This window comes from Perognathus longimembris, chromosome 10, assembly GCF_023159225.1.
Source record: "Perognathus longimembris pacificus isolate PPM17 chromosome 10, ASM2315922v1, whole genome shotgun sequence".
Classification (NCBI taxonomy): Eukaryota; Metazoa; Chordata; class Mammalia; order Rodentia; family Heteromyidae; genus Perognathus; species Perognathus longimembris.
The window spans coordinates 50,648,949-50,668,783 of NC_063170.1; the positions used below are offsets into that span (position 1 = coordinate 50,648,949).

Here is a 19,835-nt window from a genome sequence, read left to right on the forward strand (position 1 = left end):
GTCCCCCAAACTAATGCTGTCACAAGCTCTTTGGAAGCCTCTATTCATGCTGTCTTTCCAAGATGAATTTTCTTCTTTTACTCCTCCTCTCTGCCTTCCCAAATGTTTCTGTCATTCAATTTCACTCTTTCACAGAGTCTTTGATACCCTTGTTAGACTCATATTTGAAGTCTTTCAATGTCACCACTTATTATCTGAGTCACTTTACCATAATGTTATGGCATCTAACTTCTCTCAAAAGGATACTGAGCAGGAACTATGTGTGCTTTATGTAGCCAACAGCATGGAGGGGAACCACATAATATAGTCATCTTCTTACTCCTAGTTCCTCACTCAGTTCTCATACTCTAGCAGAGAAAGCAGACTGTACACAAAGTTTTACTGAGCAGGAACTATGTGTGCTTTATGTAGCCAACAGCATGGAGGGGAACCACATAATATAGTCATCTTCTTACTCCTAGTTCCTCACTCAGTTCTCATACTCTAGCAGAGAAAGCAGACTGTACACAAAGTTTTACAACCAGGTCATCTATTTGAGGAAAGAACCCTGGGCATAGGATTAACAGTCTAGAAGGAAGAACCAAGGAAGAAAGGTGTCTTAAAACCTGGCTCCTCATAAATAAACCCTACAATGGGCATTCTTATGCAAATGGGGATGGAAAATTTTCCCTCAAGAAACAGCTGTGAAGAAATGAAGGAGAGAGACCCAAGAGGAAGCTAAACTGTGACTTCTGTTCAAGTCTAGTGGTGATTTGCTTCTCCCAGGAGTTGTGGAATATGAATATAACACACAGAACTTCCTCCTTATGTATTTCAGTTGGTTACTGGCTAGAAATCACCCTTGACCAAAACGAAGGGAATTTTTCAGGTATTTCTGAAGAAGGGGTTATAGTCAGTGGATAGTTAATTCTCTTCAGATGGGTTCAGATAGGTGATTAAGACTCAACATACTAAGCCACAGGAGCAGGATATATAGGCTCAGTAAAGATGATCTTGGTGAGAGAATCACAACAGAGTGAAATATGCTACAAGAATGTGTTCTGAAACTGACCAAGGATTTGAGCAAGTTGGATTCTACATGATGAAACCCTCTGGGAAAACTTCTATGTTTAGACATGTATGTTTTCTATAATGTGCTTTAGAAATACATGAAAACCATGGTGAGCGTTTCTCTTATCAGCTTCCCTTTCCCCTGGGTTGGGGGCCATTCCACGGGTGACTAGCTCTCTCACACTGCCAGGCTGGCCATGTCTTCTCCATCCAGGGTGTCAGGGAAGCTCTAGGGCAGAAAATGATGAGACTCAATGTAGCTTTGGCAAGAGGCTTTGGATCAGATCTCCTCTACAATGGTTCCTCCATGTCCAGAGGTAACAATGAGACAAGAAGATGTGGGATAAGCCACAGTAATCGACCAATATATTAGTTTCCTTAGATCTTAGGAAGACATTGCTAAATTGTTCTACTCCTGTGTACGAGCCCTACCACAAATTTGAAAGAGGCAGTAGAAGGCCCTCTTAACTGTACTATCTGCCTCACAGGCATTCTCCATTAGACAGATGACATGACCTTATATACATACCTAGGCAAGCAATGAACAAATGTAAATCAATAACCCTCTCGGTGGAAATAGAGGCATGAGCGAAAAAAGCCAAGTGAGAGCACAGCGCTGAGTTCAAGCATACACACACATAAAATCTTATGGTAATATTGGTCTATTTGTACATTTCTTAGGATCATTGCCACTGATGGTATTATTTCGTTCCGTGATGATTATATGTGGAATGTTCATTAAAATTCAGACGCCGCCTATTGAAAGAATCACTAGGCTCTATAAACTGTTGATGATCATAATGTGCATATATTGAAAAGTGGGTTCTGCACACAGTTTTTAATGGCACATAGTGATTCCTTCCCCCAACAAATTAAACAAAAAATGATACATTCCCACACTGAATAAAATCTACAAAACAGCACATTTCCTCCAATTCACATAGTCATTAAGAAGTATTGTTCGTGAAGGGTTAGAAGCATACAATAACCAACCTTCCTGTTTAATGGAGCCCAGCAAGGACTCAAATGCACAGTTCATTATTGTCATTATGAGAAGACTTCTGCCAACAAGTTACAGTCAGGTTACTATCATTCAATCATGTCACTAATAGGAATAATTTCATGGTAATTGGCATATTCTAGACAAGAGAAAAACATGAATGGCTACAGAATCATTAATGATTTGTACTGACTTTCATGGTAAAAATGACAATGTATTAGTTTACCAGATGCAGGATCAAGCCATGGGCCATTAACAAGAGGGTGTTCTCGGAACGGTTTCAGAACAAATACCAGCTGGTTTATTTTCAGCTTGCAGCCATAATCACATGCATCCCAAATCAGATCCACTACACGGCTGTCAAATACATCATAAATTAAAGGCTCCACGGGCTCATTATCAGCTCTTATTCGTAAAAGCAACACATTGTCCGGGTGAGACCCAAAATATTAAATAAGAATTAATATAAAACTGAAAAGTGTATTGTCTTGAAAAACTACCCCCCCCTTAAAACTATTTACAGTATTCAAGTATTTAGAGTGTTCTTCAACCTCAATTGTTCCTTAGCATTTCTTTTTTGTTTTTTTAAATCTTGTCCTGTCAGGAAACCTTTCAGGCTGAGTCTCTTAGGAATTGAGTGTCAGTTTATTAGTAAACTTAATATACTGCCATCAGAAATCAGAAGATGAGAGGTGCCTGCATCGAATAAACAGGCTGAAACAACACACACACATACACACAAATAAATAAATAAAACTGCACTCCAGGAAATTTAATGCACAGCACATTAGTAACCAGGACAACTCATATATCTCAGCAATGTACCGCACAGATAAGTTCATCTGAGGGAAAACACAAACAAAAACAAAACAACCAAAAAAAACCCCAAAACAAATCTCCATCTTTCGGGATCTTCAGAACAAATGGGAAGCTTATTTAAATTCATTTCTTGCCTCCCCTAGTTACAAAGCTCTTCTTCCCAATACTGAACAATCTTATTTGGAGACAAAGGCATGTGTGCAAAATAAAACGGAATGAATGAATGAATAAATGAATGAAAAGGGAGTGGCCCGGTTGTCAAACATTGATGATGTGAGAGTTGGCCTGTCTCACTATCAACTCATCCACCTGCGATGTGTAAGAACACATTCTTCCAACGGACACTTAGGCAAAGGGCTGAAAGTCAAAAGGGTGCTGGGTGGGGCTGCTCTTTCTTAGTCAGAAAAAGCACCCCATGTCACAGAGGCCAGGAACTGGGGGTGTGAGCCCCCTGCCCTATTTTATTATCATGAGTGGTGTGTGCGAGGTGACCCTTTGTAATTGCCGCCTATATGCACAGTCATTGTTCCTGAAAGTGGTGGTAGCCAGGCGCCACCAAGAAAAACAAGATGGCATTCTTAGATCATGATTGAGGGTTTTGTGAGCGTTGGGGGCATGGCGGACACTTTCTCACTGCAGATTCTTCCGCCCCATTCACGTTCATTCAGCGCTTTCTGGGGGGAAGTTAAAAGCGGCAGTGATAATCCCTTAAGTACGACTTGGAAGAGAATAAACGGTGCAGTGTGTGAGCGAGGGATGAGGAAGCCTTTTATGTAGACATCACTGAATGGGTGGCCGAGAGAGAGCGGCGGCGTGAGTGGGAAAAGAGGGGCCGATTTGCCTTTCGAGGGTGCGGCCAAGCGGGATGCTGTGGCCAGCTCAGTCCCCTTTCATTGTCCCCTTGGCTGTGGCGTCTCTGCCCCTCGTTTCACCTTGTTTCTCAGGCCTCACGAGCAAGCCGGTGCCATTTTGCTCTCCAAGTAGGAGGCTGGAGCAAGGCAATTTTTCGGTTAGGAACTCAGTTTCTCCGCTGACTGCCAGCTCAGCCAGCTGGCACAGAACAGGCCAAGCCTTCTTCAGAAGGAGTTAGCAAAACCCAAATTAGCATGCTCCATTTTAAAAAACTTGCTTTTATTTAAAGACTAATTCATGACACACAGTGGCTCCCCGCGCTGAGGTCTGGCGGCCCGCGGGGGGCTGGCACCCAACCAAACACATGCAACTAATTGCCACCCTCGGATGACACGCAACTAACAAGCTCCATTTTCAGGCAGAAGATTCACTAAGAATGTAACCCCGGAAGGCAGCAGAGGCAGAAAAGATCCTTTCATAACCCCATCCCGGAGCTACCCATGCAGCAGAGCGCCTGAAAAACACTTTTGTTTTCCTGGACCAACAATTCATCTTCAGGGAAGGCTGAAAACATGGGTAACTTACAGGACCGCGGTCAAGGGTACTGCGATTGCCCTCCTGGTTTTTAGAGGCAGAGAGCTGCCTTTCTCCTTATTCAAGCAAAGGGGAACATGGTCCACTTTGAAATTCTCCATCTTGTCCCATTTGCAAATATGTCAACCAGAAGTAGTTTTCCTTATGCTTTGGAGAGTTGCACAGGCCTATTTCATAAAAGGACCCCAAATACCCAAGGGGTTCAAATCCCAGCATCACCGTTCATGAGAAATTGTGACAAGTAATTTAACCCATCTATGCCTGCCTGGGTTTCCTGATGCTATAAAGTGAGGATGGTGTCAACAACTACTTTGTAGGATTATGATGAGTATGGATGAATCAATGCAATGATGGGCATATCACCATACCTAGCATTATAATTCCTCTACAGAAAATCCTGTTGGATCTGAAACAGTTTAGATGTGTAAAGTAAATTTCCTCCTTTTTTTTTTTTTTTTTGCCAGTCCTGGGGCTTGGACTCAGGGCCTGAGCACTGTCCCTGGATTCTTTTTGCTCAAGGCTAGCACTCTGCCACTTGAGCCACAGCGCCACTTCCAGCTTTTTCTATATATGTGGTGCTGGGGAATCGAACCAAGGGCTTCATGTATACGAGGCGAGCACTTTTACCACTAGGCCATATTCCCAGCCCGAAATTTCCCCTTTGTACACTCTGCATTTCTGTCAACATTTACACCTCTCTGTAAACTTCCCAGAGATTTAACCTCTAAACCTTTGTTTACCATCCCTTTCCCTCTTCAACAGTCCTTTCTTCATTTCCCAACCCTACATGACCCATCTATTCTCCATGCTTTCCTTGGTTGCCAACTTCTCTATGGACCCTTCCCTGACATCTCAGCTGAAATGAATCATCATCCCAACATGTTCATAACATGTCATACTGAAGTGCCAGACTTTGAAGTCAGGCCCCATTTTACCATGTGAACCCCATTTTACCACGCGAACCCCACTTTACCACGTGAACCTGAGATAAGCAGGCCCTGTGAGCAAACCCAGGACAAGCCCATTAGGGCCCAGTCGGTCTAGAACTCTAACCGCTGGGAATGCTTAACTCTGACTGCCCCTAGAATGCCTCAAACCCTGAGCCAATCAGATTTGTACCTGTGTCCTAATCTTGCTTGCTTGAACACCTGATTGTTGTAACTTTGTTCTTTGCCTTTATAAGCCCTGTGTAATCATAGCTCGGGGCTCCCTCCTAACCTTCGCTGTGTCGGTGGGTAGGACGAGGCCCGAGTTGCAGCTCGCTTAAATAAAGCCTTGCCTTGCTTTTGCATTTTGGAATGTCTGAGTCTCGGTGGTCTTGGTGGTGGTTTCGCGACTTGGCACAACAATACACAAATGACAAAATTTTCTATGCCTGTTTTATTTCTTCTAGAGAATGATAGATCCTTCTAAGCATGATCTATTAGTAAGTGGCTTATAGAAGGCACTTGATGAATAATAGTTGAAAAAGTAGATGGTCCAGTGAAAAACTGTACTAAAATTATTGATGGATACAACTTAATAAAGAAGACAGGATTTTTAAATTTAATTTTATTGTTAAGGTGATATACAGAGTGGTTACTGTTATCCATAAATTAATGAGTACAATAATTTCTGAAGGACTTTCCAAGAGGTTTGGCCCAAGTTAAGAGTTTGCCATTGCTAAAAACCTCCCATGCTCCTGGGTTTGGGAGGATTAATATAATCAAAATGGCAATATTGCCAAAGGCTATCTACAAATTCAATGCAATACCCATTAATATCCCAACACCATTTTTTAATGAAATAGAGGAAGCAATCCAGAAATTCATATGGAACAATAAAAGACCTAGAATAGCAAAAACACTCCTAAGCAGAAAGAACAGCGCTGGAGGAATTACAATACCCAACTTCAAGCTGTATTATAAAGCTATAGTAATAAGAACAGCTTGGTATTGGCACCAGAACAGGCCTGAAGACCAATGGAACAGAATTGAAGACCCAGAAATGAACCCACAGAACTACACCTACTTAATCTTTGATAAAGGAGCTAAAACAATAGTATGGAAGAAAGATAGCCTCTTTAACAAGTGGTGCTGGCAAAACTGGCTCAACACATGCAACAAACTAAAACTAGATCTTTATATATCACCCTGCACCAAAATCAATTCCAAATGGATTAAAGACCTGGAAATCAAAACAGACACCCTGAAAACACTAAAGGAAGGAGTAGGAGAAACACTTGGGTTCCTTGGCGCAGGATGGAACTTCCTTAACAAAGACTCAGAAAGGCTACAAATCAAAGAAAAGTTGGACAAATGGGACTGCATCAAACTGCAGAGCTTCTGCATGGCAAAGGACATAGCTCGCAAGATAAACAGAAAGCCCACAGACTGGGAGAAGATCTTTACCAGACATTCAACAGACAAAGGCCTCATCTCTAAAATATATGCAGAACTAAAAAAATTACCTTCTTCCAAAACAAAACTGCAAAGAACCAATAGCCCCCTCATCAAGTGGGCTAAAGACTTACAAAGAGACTTCTCTGATGAGGAAATGAGAATGGCCAAGAGACATATGAAAAAATGCTCTACATCACTGGCCATAAAAGAAATGCAAATCAAAACAACATTGAGATTCCATCTCACCCCAGTAAGAATGTCATATATCAAGAAAACTAACAATAACAATTGTTGGAGGGGATGTGGTCAAAAGGGAACCCTACTTCATTGTTGGTGGGAATGTAAACTGGTTCAGCCACTCTGGCAAGCAGTATGGAGATTCCTCAGAAGGCTAAATATAGAACTCCCCTATGACCCAGCAACCCCACTTTTGGGTATCTATCCAAAAGACCACAAACAAAATCACAGTAATGCCACCAGCACAACAATGTTCATTGCAGCACAATTTGTCATAGCGAGAATCTGGGACCAACCCAGATGCCCCTCAGTAGATGAGTGGATCAGGAAAATGTGGTACATATACACAATGGAATTTTATGCCTCTATCAGAAAGAATGACATTGCCCCATTTGTAAGGAAATGGAAGGACTTGGAAAAAGTTATACTAAGTGAAGTGAGCCAGACCCAAAGAAACATGGACTCTATGGCCTCCCTTATTGGGAATAATTAGTACAGGTTTAGGCAAGCCATAGCAGAGCATCACAAGGCCCAATAGCTATACCCTTATGAACACATAAGATGATGCTAAGTGAAATGAACTCCATGTTATGGAGACAATTGTTATATCACAGTTGTAACTACTTTCAACATCCCATGTGTATCTGTAGCTTCTATTATTGATGATGTCCTTGTATCACCTTCCTGTGGTTGTACCTACACTATCTCTGTAATCTTATCTGAGTATATTGGAAATCGGGTATACTGGTATTGGAAGTAGGAAATTGAAAGGGAATACCAAAATTGAGAGACACAGGGTAAAAAAAGACAAACAACTACAAAAGCAATACTTGCAAAACTTTGGTGTAAGTGAACTGAACACCTCCGGGGGGGGGGGAGGGAAAGGGAGAAGAGGGAGGGGGGTATGAGGGACAAGGTAACAGTACAAGAAATGTATCCAATGCCTAACGTATGAAACTTTAACCTCTCTGTACATCAGTTTGATAATAAAAATTTGGAAAAAAAAAAGAGTTTGCCATTGCTTTTGACTCATAAACCTATCAGGAAAATTAGTTAATAACTATCTTACTTTGGGCTGCTATGACAAAATACTACAGATTGGGTGGCTTATACTATATAATAGTAATTGATTTCCCAGAGTTCTAGAAGCTGAAAGTACAAGATCAACATTTTGGCAAGGCTGCATCTTCAGAACCGCTCTTCTTAGTTCATATGCAGCTGTTATTTTCTCTTTGTGCCCTCACCTGATTCTTTCTTTCTGTGTGGAGATGGGGGGGGGTGCGGTACAGCCCTAGTATCTCTTCTTCTAAAGGACAAATTACATTGGATTAGGGCCCACCGCTATAAATTCCTTTAAACTTAATAGTTTTTCTAAAGGGCCTATCTTCAAATAAGTTGGGGTTGGGAGTTAAACTTAGGGAACTGAGGGATAAAAGTCAGTCCATGACAACAGCACATACAAATGGGAATACTACTCAAAGTGTGAATATTCTGGAAGTTACTTAGGTCTTCAGGAGGAGAAAGTGAAGTACACACAGCTCCTTGCTCCTGGCATCCAGTTCTTCATTAGGTTTAACAAAACCACAGATACAAAAGCATATCAGTCACTCAAGGACAGGGCTATTTACTTCTGATGGAAAATCCAGCTCTATTCAGAACAGGTGGGATTCTGGCGGATCCACCTCTCTTTGCAACAAGAGATACACAGCAGCTACTATTCTGGCTTCTGTTAAAGTCATAACCTATCTCCAAACACATGGATATTTCCAGGTCTATGCCTCTGTACTTTCTAGGATGAGGCTCATTTCAGTTCCATGGTACAATTAAGATAGAGCAGGAATTTTATGTGACACTAACAACCTAAACCAACTTCCGAAACCATGATTCTTTTCTCTTCTTTTTTTTCAGCTACTTTAAAATTATTTTTTATTCTTATTTTCGGCAGTGCCAACGCTTCAAAGCAGATGCTCCAGCACTTGAGGTACACTTCCAACCTTTCTGACTATGGCTATATTTGAGAAAGTAATTCCCTTTTTGTCATGTCCATTTGCCCCACAATTTTTCCCTTTCAATTCCCATCACACATGGCTTTTTAGGGGGTCTCAAAAAATATTGCTCAGTCTGGCCTCAAAATTCCATCCTTCCCATCTCTGCCTCCCAGCTATGGCACCCAGCTCAGGCATTTTAACATCTTAGTTATCCACAGTCACCATTTATACCCTATATCTTGTGTTTCACATTGTTTCTAGCACTATGTTTAATGACTATTAGGCAGAACCCTCACATCTATTCCATAAACTTAATGGCTCCAATAGTATCTGTTCAGATCCCTTTCTTAAGACTTAAAAATTTTATCATGTAAAAGAATGATTTAAAAGTGATGGATCTCTATTATTAGATTTTTTTGAACCACTGAAGTTTATATTGTTTAATCTCAGCCAATACCAACACAACCGGACCCAGAAAACAGAGCCACAGGAAAAGTTTGCTGTAGTTCAGAGACTGGCCAGTAATGTAACAACAGTGCTAATCACAGAACCAAAACAATCACAAAGGAATCTCCCACTATCACAATGGAGGCCAACAATATCCGTGAGAATTAAGATGAAGTATCACCCTCCATTTTTAATCAGAGCTTTTAGCCAGCTGACCCCAACACATTCCACACCTCCACCACGACTTACCAATTTGTCTGAAATAATAAAGAGGAAAATGAGAGGCTATTAGCTCCACTTCCATTCTCCAGTCAATCATCATTCTCAATTATTAATCAGTTGAAGTATTGCCAAGATTTCAGGCCTCTGTCCAAAATTACAAAGTAGTCATTTTCAGGAAAACAACTAACCATTTTATTCATCTAGAAGTGGTAGAATTTATACACAAGATGGCTGCTATAGGGTGTTTTGTTTTGCGTTTTGGATACTGGGGAGCTAAGAAAGGTCTCAATGAACCTTAAATATAACTTCTTTCGAATCACTCATTTCACAATGACTGGGTATTACAAAATGCGAAGCTTAAAAGAGATGTACTTAAATACATCCTGACCAGTTAGTTCATCATTTGTAATATTGACCTTAATAGCACGATTCTATCCTTTCTGGCAAAAACAATGTCATCAATTGTCACCACCTTTGTTTCCCCATGATGAATTTTGTGAAGAACAGCAATGGTTCCTGTGCTCTTGGCACTTACATTCTAGAAAAAAATTAGGAAAAAGGAAGCAAATAAAGGAAATAAAAGAACATTTTATGAAAGAAACAACAGCAACCACGAAAAAAACCTAGATAAGATTTGAAAGGATTAACTGAGATGTTAGGAAAGATTTTAGAATTGAGAAGTGATCATTTTTATATCAGGAGAATGCTGCAATGGAGAATCTCATTTGCAATCAAATTGAGAATATGAATATAGCACAGAGGAATAAAAATGATATAAGCTCTAGACATCAACTAACATCTGAGTCTAAATTTCCAGTGACACCACTTCTATCTTTTACTATAGCCACACAATGTTTCGCTATAATTATTACAATTACTGAAGTAGTAATATCTACACAAGGGGTATAGTATGTATTTTACCTTGTCACTCTCATTTACTGCGCATCAATCACGATTTCCAAGTTAAATTTAAAAATAATAGTATCCTCTGTAGGTAAAAATATGATTTTCCTCTTTTCTTTCTCTTCCATGAAGGATAGTAAGCAATGTCCATTAGCTTTATTTCACCTGTATCTTTTGACAGAGGGTTGTTCATATATTTTAATAACCTTGTCAATGAAAATGGAGCCCAGGAAAATTAAACATCCTTTAATTTTGATGACCTGGAGAGATTTATCATACCTATCTATGCTTTAGAAACATTTACTTTGAAGGCATAGCCACATATCATATCAGATTACATTAAACAATTTTCATTTGTGAAATCTTTGCCATTGTATGTATACATATAATTTGGTTGATTTACTTGTAACATTACTTCAACTTTCTCAGTAATCATGAATTTGCAGTTAATCTTTTTTTTTCAAATTTTTATTATCAAACTGATGTACAGAGAGGTTACAGTTTCATACATTAAGCATTGGATATATTACTTGTACTGTTTGTTACCTCGTCCCTCATACCCCCCTCCCCCCACCCCCTTTCCCATTCCCCCCATGAGTTGTTCCATTCACTTACACCAAACAGTTTTGCAAGTATTGCTTTTGTGGTTGTTTTTCTTTTTTTTACCCTGAGACTCTCAATTTTGGTATTCCCTTTCAATATCCTAGTTCTAATACCAGTATACATGTTTTCCAATATACTCAGATAATGTTACAGAGAAAGTGTAGGTACAACCACAGGAAGGTGATACAAGAATCTATAATAGAAGCTACAGATACACATGGTACGTTGAAAGTAATTACAACTGTGATATAACAATCGTTTCCATAACGTGGAGTTCATTTCACTTAGCATCATCTTATATGTTCATAAGGGTATAGCTAATGGGCTCTTGTGATCCTCTGCTGTAACTTGCCTAAACCTGTACTAATTACTCCCAGTGAGGGAGACCATAGAGTCCATGTTTCTTTGGGTCTGGCTCACTTCACTTAGTATAATTTTTTCCAAGTTCTTCCATTTCCTTACAAATGGGGCAATGTCATTCTTTCTGATAGAGGCATAAAATTCCATTAATCTCAAGTAGAAAAGCTAATTTGTAAATGCTTCTAAAAGTAGATGTTTAAGTAGTTATTAAATTTAGTAATTAATAACAATAGCATAATGTTCCTTTTTTGCTGACATTTCATTAGATATCAAATTGTTCTAATTTGTCAATATCTCCATACCCTAAAACCAACATAGGTTTTTCCTCTTCTAGTTACCAATATTTTTATAGGTCTATCAACACTCACTGGATGTAATCATTAGTTCCTGAAATATAGAAGTCACAAAGACTATATTGTGTGTGTGTACATTCTTAGGTCTTATATGGCAGTAGATGTACTTACCTACCAAAGTAAAGTTGATGCTATTATAACAGAGAGTGAGTCTCAGTAGATGCAAATGAAAATGAATCAAAATCCTTATAGAAAACAAAACAAAACAAAAGGCCTGCCCTGAAACTACTGTAATTTGTAAATTATCTTCTGGATTTCTGCTGAACTTGTCTTATGATGACAATCATATTCCTTTGCAAACTCTCAAAGCTTAGTGCATAAGAATCCCATTTGTTCAGTGTGTTATCTATGATTTGGGCCTCGAGGGCCCGAACAATGATGATTGTAGCTGGTTCAATGAATTTTGACTTGAACTAGTGGACAACTAGAGTCAACTTGGGTCAATCTCTCTTAACATTACATTGGAATTATCTGAAGAGCTTTACAAAAAAACACTATTACTCCCCACTGATTCTGATCTATTCAGTTTGGGGTGGAGTGTAAGCATTGGTATTGTTTTTAAAGGTATCATACAAACCAATTTCTAACCATGAGTAGCCTTAAAGGCACTAGCTGACAGAAAGGATTAACAACCCACTGACATGGCGAGAAACCCTGAACCACAAAATGCAAACACTGAAGGAGAAATTTAACAAGACTAAACCCCAAATGGATCTTTTGATTCCCAGTCTGTTTCAGTCCCCAATTGAGCTTACAGTCATAGCACAAAAAAGTGAGCCTTTCTTCTCGGTTTTCATCTGCTGGCAGAATGATTTAGTAGCTCTATTATAAGAGCAACTCCATTATAATTACAGTGTTTGAATTATAAACAAACAAGAAAAATTCAGAAGGAACAGTCCTTTAATCACAACTATAAAACAGTACAATTTCCAGATTCCTTTAAAAGCAAACTCTAAAAAAAATAATAGTAAGCTCTCCAATCCTTTGATTCTTGCCTCTTTCCCATAAGAGCAGCACTACATATTTTTTCAATTAAGCAGTTTGACAACCTGAAGAAACTCATAGTGCATGGTTTAATACACATATACTATACGCATGGTAATCAGTAAATTGACAAATGAATTTATTCATTCCAAACTGATGAGAGCAGTATGCATGTACAAAAATGGTTTTTGGTTCTCTTTGCATTAGAAAACAGAAAAGGCTTCACAGTTAAAGAACATTAAACTATACTGGCCAAGCTGTCACTGAAGTTTCCCCAGTGACCGTGACTTTCTGTCACTTTTTCAAAATATAGATCTTCAAGGTTCTCTGACATCATTAGGGGTTAGGGGAGGTTCCACAGTTCCATTCGTCAGTGCACAGTGGGTGAATTCTACCCCCAGGAGGTTCCAGATCTTCACAATAATCACTACATACACTGAATTATTGTCGGAAACATTGCCAAGTTGTTACATCATTATTCAAACATGGGCTTTTGATAGAGAGATAGAGAGTCAAATTCTGTAAAACAGTTAAATTTAGCCTTAATCAAATTCTCTCAATTCTCTGGGACTCAGTTTCCCACTTTGTAAAATATAGACACTAATACCTACTGTGTATAGAGAATACATCAAAAACCTTCCTGGAACTTTAGGTCAACAGAGGCATTTAAACAAGTACCAACTCGTTGACCCACAGAAGTTGCGAGTGTTGAACACAGTGAGTGACATTCTCACTCTCCTGAGATTTCTGCATGAGCCTGTTTCAGGGTTATAGGAGAAGCAAGATTTAGGAACAAATATGGTCTCACTATCATGCATCTTGATAGTAGTTAGTAGTCTCTTTTTATAATAAGAAAGAAATAAGAAGAAATCTTACTCATGTTCAGACACGATAACTTTTAAATTTCTGCAAACAAGAATTAGAAACTTCCTTCATGTCTCTCTTTGCTCTGCCTGCCAGAGAACACAGTAAATTCTTGTGTCCAATGTACACATACAACTCTATTAATTAGCATCTGTAGGTAGCACATTTCTTCCCTAACTTTACTATATATATTGTATTTCATATTTATAATGTTCCACGATTTTATAATTGTATGTAATGCTGGGTATAAGGTACTACAACTGAAGTAGACATTTCTCCACTAGCTAGAAAGAGAACCACAATAAAGATTCTAGGCCAAGATCTGCCATATACAATACGAACATGACATAGAAAGACCAGAAGTGGTAGCTCATGTCTGCCAATCCTTGTGCTTGGGAGGTAGAGATTGTTTCAATGCCAGCCTGGGCAAAAAGTTATGGAAGGCTGTTAATAGAAAGATCATGATCTAAGCCTAGCTCTGGCCCCTCCCCACCTCAAAAAATATACGACCATACTGGAGAAATAACTAAAGCAAAAAAGGGCCAGGACATGGCTTAAGCAGAGCCAGGCCCTGAGTTCAAAAATACCAACAGAGCAAAGAAACAGAAATTCAATGCAGATTAAAGGGGTTGGGAATGTGTCTTAGCATTAGATTGCTTGCCTGGCACATATGTTGGATTCCTAAACATTACATAAACAGGAAGAGCTGAACTGACACTGTGGTTCAAGAGGCAAAGTGCTAGCCTTGAGCTAAAAGGGTATACAGAATCTAGGAAATTTGTTCACAATCTCCAAACTCTTACTATAAATAAGTAAAAAAAAAACCTGCAGTGCTCCATCAGATTTCACATATATAACATTTTACCTTTAAAAGTTCATAGTTTAGTCAGGTGCTGGAGGCTGACATCTATAATTCTAGCTACTCAGAAGACTAAGACTGAGATCTGAGGATTACAATTTGAAGCCAGAGTAAGTAGGAAATCTATGAGACCCTAACCTCCAATTAAGTACCACTCACCCCCTAAAAAGGCTGGAAATGGAGTTGTGGCTCAAGCAGTAGAGCACTAGCCTTAAACAAAAACAAAAGCTCAAGAATAGCACCCAGATTCGGAGTTTAAGTCTTAGGATTGGCACCCTCAGCTCCACACACACACACACACACACACACACACACACACACACACACACACACACTTACACACACAGTGTCCCTAAATCAAACTCTGGGTCTATCTCTGAGTGAATAGAAAGCTTTTACTTTTTTTTTTTAACTATTAGTCATACCTAGAACGAAGTGAGATATACCACTGAAAGGTTTATTTCTTCTCGAGGGTATCAATGAAGGTAACATAGATGCTCAAATGCATAGCCTAATTGAAATAAATCAATTTTTTCTCTTCACAAGAAATGATGAAAAAAGAGGGAGAAGCTCTGGACATAGACTTGGATTTGAAGACCAGCCCAGTTAGTTACCTGACCTTGAACAACACACCGAACCCAGTTGAGACAAATGGGACAGTTCTGAGAATTTATGTAAGTATTATAAGCAGGGGACACATCTAAAATTTTAAACGTAATATGCCCAGGGCACCAACAAGAATGGACTTAATAGCTGTTCTGGCACATGAACTTTCTAGAATTAAATACGAACATATTTAGGATTAAATTTTGACAGATACCAGCTGATCTCTAAATTGTTGGAGGTGGTGAAACATGCACATGCATTAAATGGGGAAAAAAACCACTTATTGTAAAGCATTGTGATAGAAAAGGTATCAGCAGTTTTTAACTCCCAGATCGACAAAATCTCCAATTGTTTCATAATAGTAGTAGCAGCAGCAGTAGTAGTAGCAGTAGTAGCAGTAGTAGTAATTATCTTCAAGTAGTTGTACAAAGGAGTTTCAAGTCAGTGTATCATACTATAAGAACACTGCATAAAGTTTATATTCCATGATTTGACTAATCAGTTGTTCATTAAAGTGACAAGCCATGTGTATTTCTTGACCTATGATGGAGCTAGTCCTCAAAAATGTCTACACTCAGAAATATGTAAAATGGATCTTTAGATCTTATCAGGTGTATACTCTTCTATGTTCTTAAGATAATAGTCACTTTGTTATTGTAAAATGTTCTTTATTTCTAATAATGTTTTTTGTCCTAACATTTAATTTGTTTGGTATTAGCATAGACACACAGAACTTCTTGTGCATGTCCATGACATATATGTTTCCCAATTTAAATCCACCTGTATCTTCATATTTAAACATATCTCTTCACAGATAGATCATCTTGATTTCTTTAATACACTCTAATATATCTACCCTTTAAAGAGATTGTATGGTCCATTAATGTTTGGCATAGTTACAGATACAATTACATTTATAAATATATTATAAATTTATTGTTTGTTTTATTTTCTCTTTTGATTCTTTTTTTTTTTTTTTTTTTTTTGGCCAGTCCTGGGCCTTGGACTCAGGGCCTGAGCACTGTCCCTGGCCTCTTCTTGCTCAAGGCTAGCGCTCTGCCACTTGAGCCACAGCGCCCCCTCTGGCCGTTTTCCATATATGTGGTGCTGGGGAATAGAACTGAGAGCTTCATGTGTAGGAGGCAAGCATTCTTGCCACTAGGCCATACTCCCAGCCCGCCCTTTTGATTCTTGTTCCTCTCTTCTTTTCTGAAATATTCTTAGATCATTTTAAAATATTAGGATTCTATTTTATCTATTGATTTTTTCCAGTGACTTTCGGTGACCAAAGCCTACCTACCATCTTGATCTTTCACAATATCCTTAAAATTAATTTCATACTACCTCACATAAAATTTGAAAACCTTGCAATAATGAAAGTCCGCTTCTACCCCCATCCCCCTTCTTTATGCTGCAATGGTTATGCGCAGCCCACCTACACACACTAGAGTACAAACACCACAGAACACAGGTCCTCTGGATTTTAAAGATTTCAAGACAGAAACTGACAGAAAATATGATCTATTTATAATAACAAGAACAGATATTTTCATTTCTTCTAGAATTAGGATTCTATATGATGTTATCTCACTTAAGCCTGATCAACTTTCTTTAACATTTCTAATGGTACAATCTAAAAGCAATAAATTCTTTTCAGTTTCTTTTATTAGAAAATGTCTCTAGCTTGCCCTCATTGTCAAGCTATTTTTGCTTTGCACAGAATTGTGATTTGGTGTTGACACAAAGTCAAATTTTTTTGGCCATTCTCTCTTCTCTGATCCTGTGCTTTAAAAACATGATTTCATAAGCTGGAGGTATGGTTCAAGTAGTAGAATGCTTGCATACTAGGTGCAAGGCCCTGAGTTCAGACCCTTGTACCAACAAAAATGTTACCCCCATGATTGTATTTTTTGAGTCTCTGTAACTTCTGATAAGAAAACAGTGTTTATTTGTTTAAAGCATTTTCCTCTAAAAGGAATAACTGTACCATTTTATTCTGGCTGCTATCAAGAGTTCCTTTCTAATGCTTATGTAGTTCGAATAAGAAGTGCTAATGCAGTTTTCATCAAATTTATCCCATTTGAGATTTAGTATGTTTCTAGAACTGTACATTTGTATATTTCACCAGGTTTAAACATTTAGTCATTATTTATTCAAACATACTTTTGCTATCTTTCTCTTTATCTTCTCCTTTTGGGACTCCATGAATGCTAGATATTCTAAATATTTTGATTTTGTCACAGAGGTACCTGAGGCTTGATTAATTTTCTTTCTCTGTTCAAGTACACAACTTGTTTTTCTGTGTTTGAAAAAGAAGCACAGGTTCAAGGACACTTTTATTGATCACCTCTGCCTGCTGTGTGCCTATTTCATGAATTTTAATCTCAAATATTGCATTTTTCAGTTCTATAATTATTTGTTTTGGCTTTTATAGGTTTGTTTATTGGTGCTAGTGGTGCTACAGTTTGAACTGAGGTGCTCACACTTGATAGGCTCTACTATTTTAACTCTTTTTTGCTGTGGTTGCATTGGGGACAGGATCTATGTTTATACCCAAATTGGCTAGACCAGGATTCTCTTGTTTACACTGTTCCTAGTTGGCTTACCCATACCCATACCCATACTGTCTCAAGATAGTCTACACTGTGTAGATTGTCCTTGAACCAGGATCTTCCCAATCTCTTGCCTCTGAGTAGTTAGGGTTACAGGCAGGAACCATCATTCTCAACTTCTTTTTGTATTCTGCATTTATCATTTCTTGTTCAGTCAAAGTATATTTCCCTGATCTTCATAAAGCCCAGTTACAACTACTTTAAAATCTTTGTCCAGTAATCCCTATATTTGGGGGATTGCTTTATCTCCTCAAAATTGCTCATGTTTTGTTGGTTCCTCATATATCACATGATTGAAGTCTGTATCATGTGAATGTGTGACAATGAATGTCATGGTGTGAAAAGTATGAATTATTTTTTAGGTCTCTGATGAGTATTGATTTATTTGTTTCAGCCAGCAATTAATTTGGTTATGTTCAAACTGAAAACATTCTCCTGGGCAGTAACTCAACTTCAGTTCAGTTCTTTCATTTTGGACTGTGTTAATTCGTGTCTGCTCTTTACATGAACAGCTCAAGTAATAGCCTAAACTGTTTATACTAGAGAATTAAGAGCTTCCCTTCTCTGCCTCTCTGCTTCCAAGATTCTAACTAAACTCATGTTCCAGTGCTTGTCAGAGACCTGAACTGAAAAGACTGAAAGTCTTTTACTGAAGATTAGCTGTCTCCAATTATATATGTATATCTATACATATACATATATATGCGTATATATGTGTATATGTATATATAAACCTCAATTTGTACTTACTCAAAAAGACATAAAAATGGGAAACTCAGAATCGGTACAGGCTTTCAAGGTTTCAATTTTAACTCCACAAGAAGTCTATGCATTCTTATAGTTATTCTTTTATTCTCTCTTTTTTTTCTCCTGTCTCTTTTCTTCTCCCTCTCCTCCAGCTCTTTTTCCTTCACCCTCTTCCACAGTATTAGTGACATCAGTGAGAATGTAGGATCTAGTAGAGCTTGCTTAGGCATAACGGACATGAAAACAGATATGACTTTAGAAACATTCCTTCATCTTCCCTAAGTCTTCATCTCATAATACTTTATCTCCATCTATTATCTCATGCAGTTACAGCTAATTTTTCTTTTCTGTATATTTAATGTTGTTCTTGTTATTCTTTCATTACAAGAAATGGAACCTAAGGCCTCATGATGCTAGCTAGGTAAGTGCTCTTCTGCTGAGCCAGACTCCAGTCCTGGTTTTAGTTTTAAGAAGAGAAGTGAGACTCGGTGATACCTGATCCTTTTACTTAGTACATGAAATGATTTGGAACAAAAATATAATGTAGAGTTAAATGATAAAGTATCAGTCAGACCTGACTGGCTCTGTTCAATTTCAAAGCCATATATTTTGTGCAGAATCTCCCAAAGATTACCAAAAGAATATGTACCAAAGACTATGTACATGGTATTTTGACACAGTCTTCGCCTCATAGAGTGTCAGAAATATCTGTATATTACTTTACTGAAAGCAGCAATAAGTAATAGTCTAACATAAATAAAGTATTAAAACTCCTTCAGTAGTACCCACAGTTAGTAAGTATGTTTCCTTTGAATAATAATCATTATGGCATCCATTTCTTGAGAGTTTCTGCATGCAAGACACCTTTTAAACCACTTTATATAAATCATCATTTAATCCTTCATAACCATTTCATGAGGTGGTTCCTATAATTAGCTTCATTTTATGAAGGAAGAAACCAGACGTCAGAGAGGTTAAGTGAACTGGCTGAGATCAAACAGCAAACAGCAGAAATCTTAAAGAGAAAAAAATAACTGGAAAGAGGATGTACTTGAAACCATTAGGCACATGCCCTTAGTATAAGCAGAGAGAAGTCTTTCTAAGAACATAGGAAATAGTGAGCTTTCTAAAACTTGAAAACAGTCCAAAATCCCTCCCTCTCATAATTGCTGATAACGACATGTTACTCTTTCAGATACATATTTTATATTGACAGCTTTCATGTTCAAAAAAGTCTTGCTTCAGGGTTTACAAGAATAAACAGAGCAACAATAACAAAAGTATCCAGCCACTACATGCAAAAATCTCACAGTAAGGACACACATAATACCAAGGCTCTATTTCAAATCAGTAT

At 38.2% G+C, this 19,835-nt stretch overlaps 1 protein-coding gene across 2 annotated transcripts in view; it reads right to left on the reverse strand.

Moving 5' to 3' along the window:
* Positions 1-19,835, reverse strand: part of Fhit (fragile histidine triad diadenosine triphosphatase) — a 1,290,154-nt gene that overhangs the window by 907,813 nt on the left and 362,506 nt on the right. Inside the window, exon 1 of one of the 2 annotated variants that reach the window (XM_048356064.1) lies at positions 13,670-13,898. The exons of the other annotated variant lie outside the window; for it this stretch is intronic. The gene's annotated coding sequence lies outside the window, so the exon portion shown is untranslated. Of the gene's footprint in view, positions 1-13,669; positions 13,899-19,835 lie in introns of those variants that run through there. 2 annotated transcript variants of the gene reach the window in all.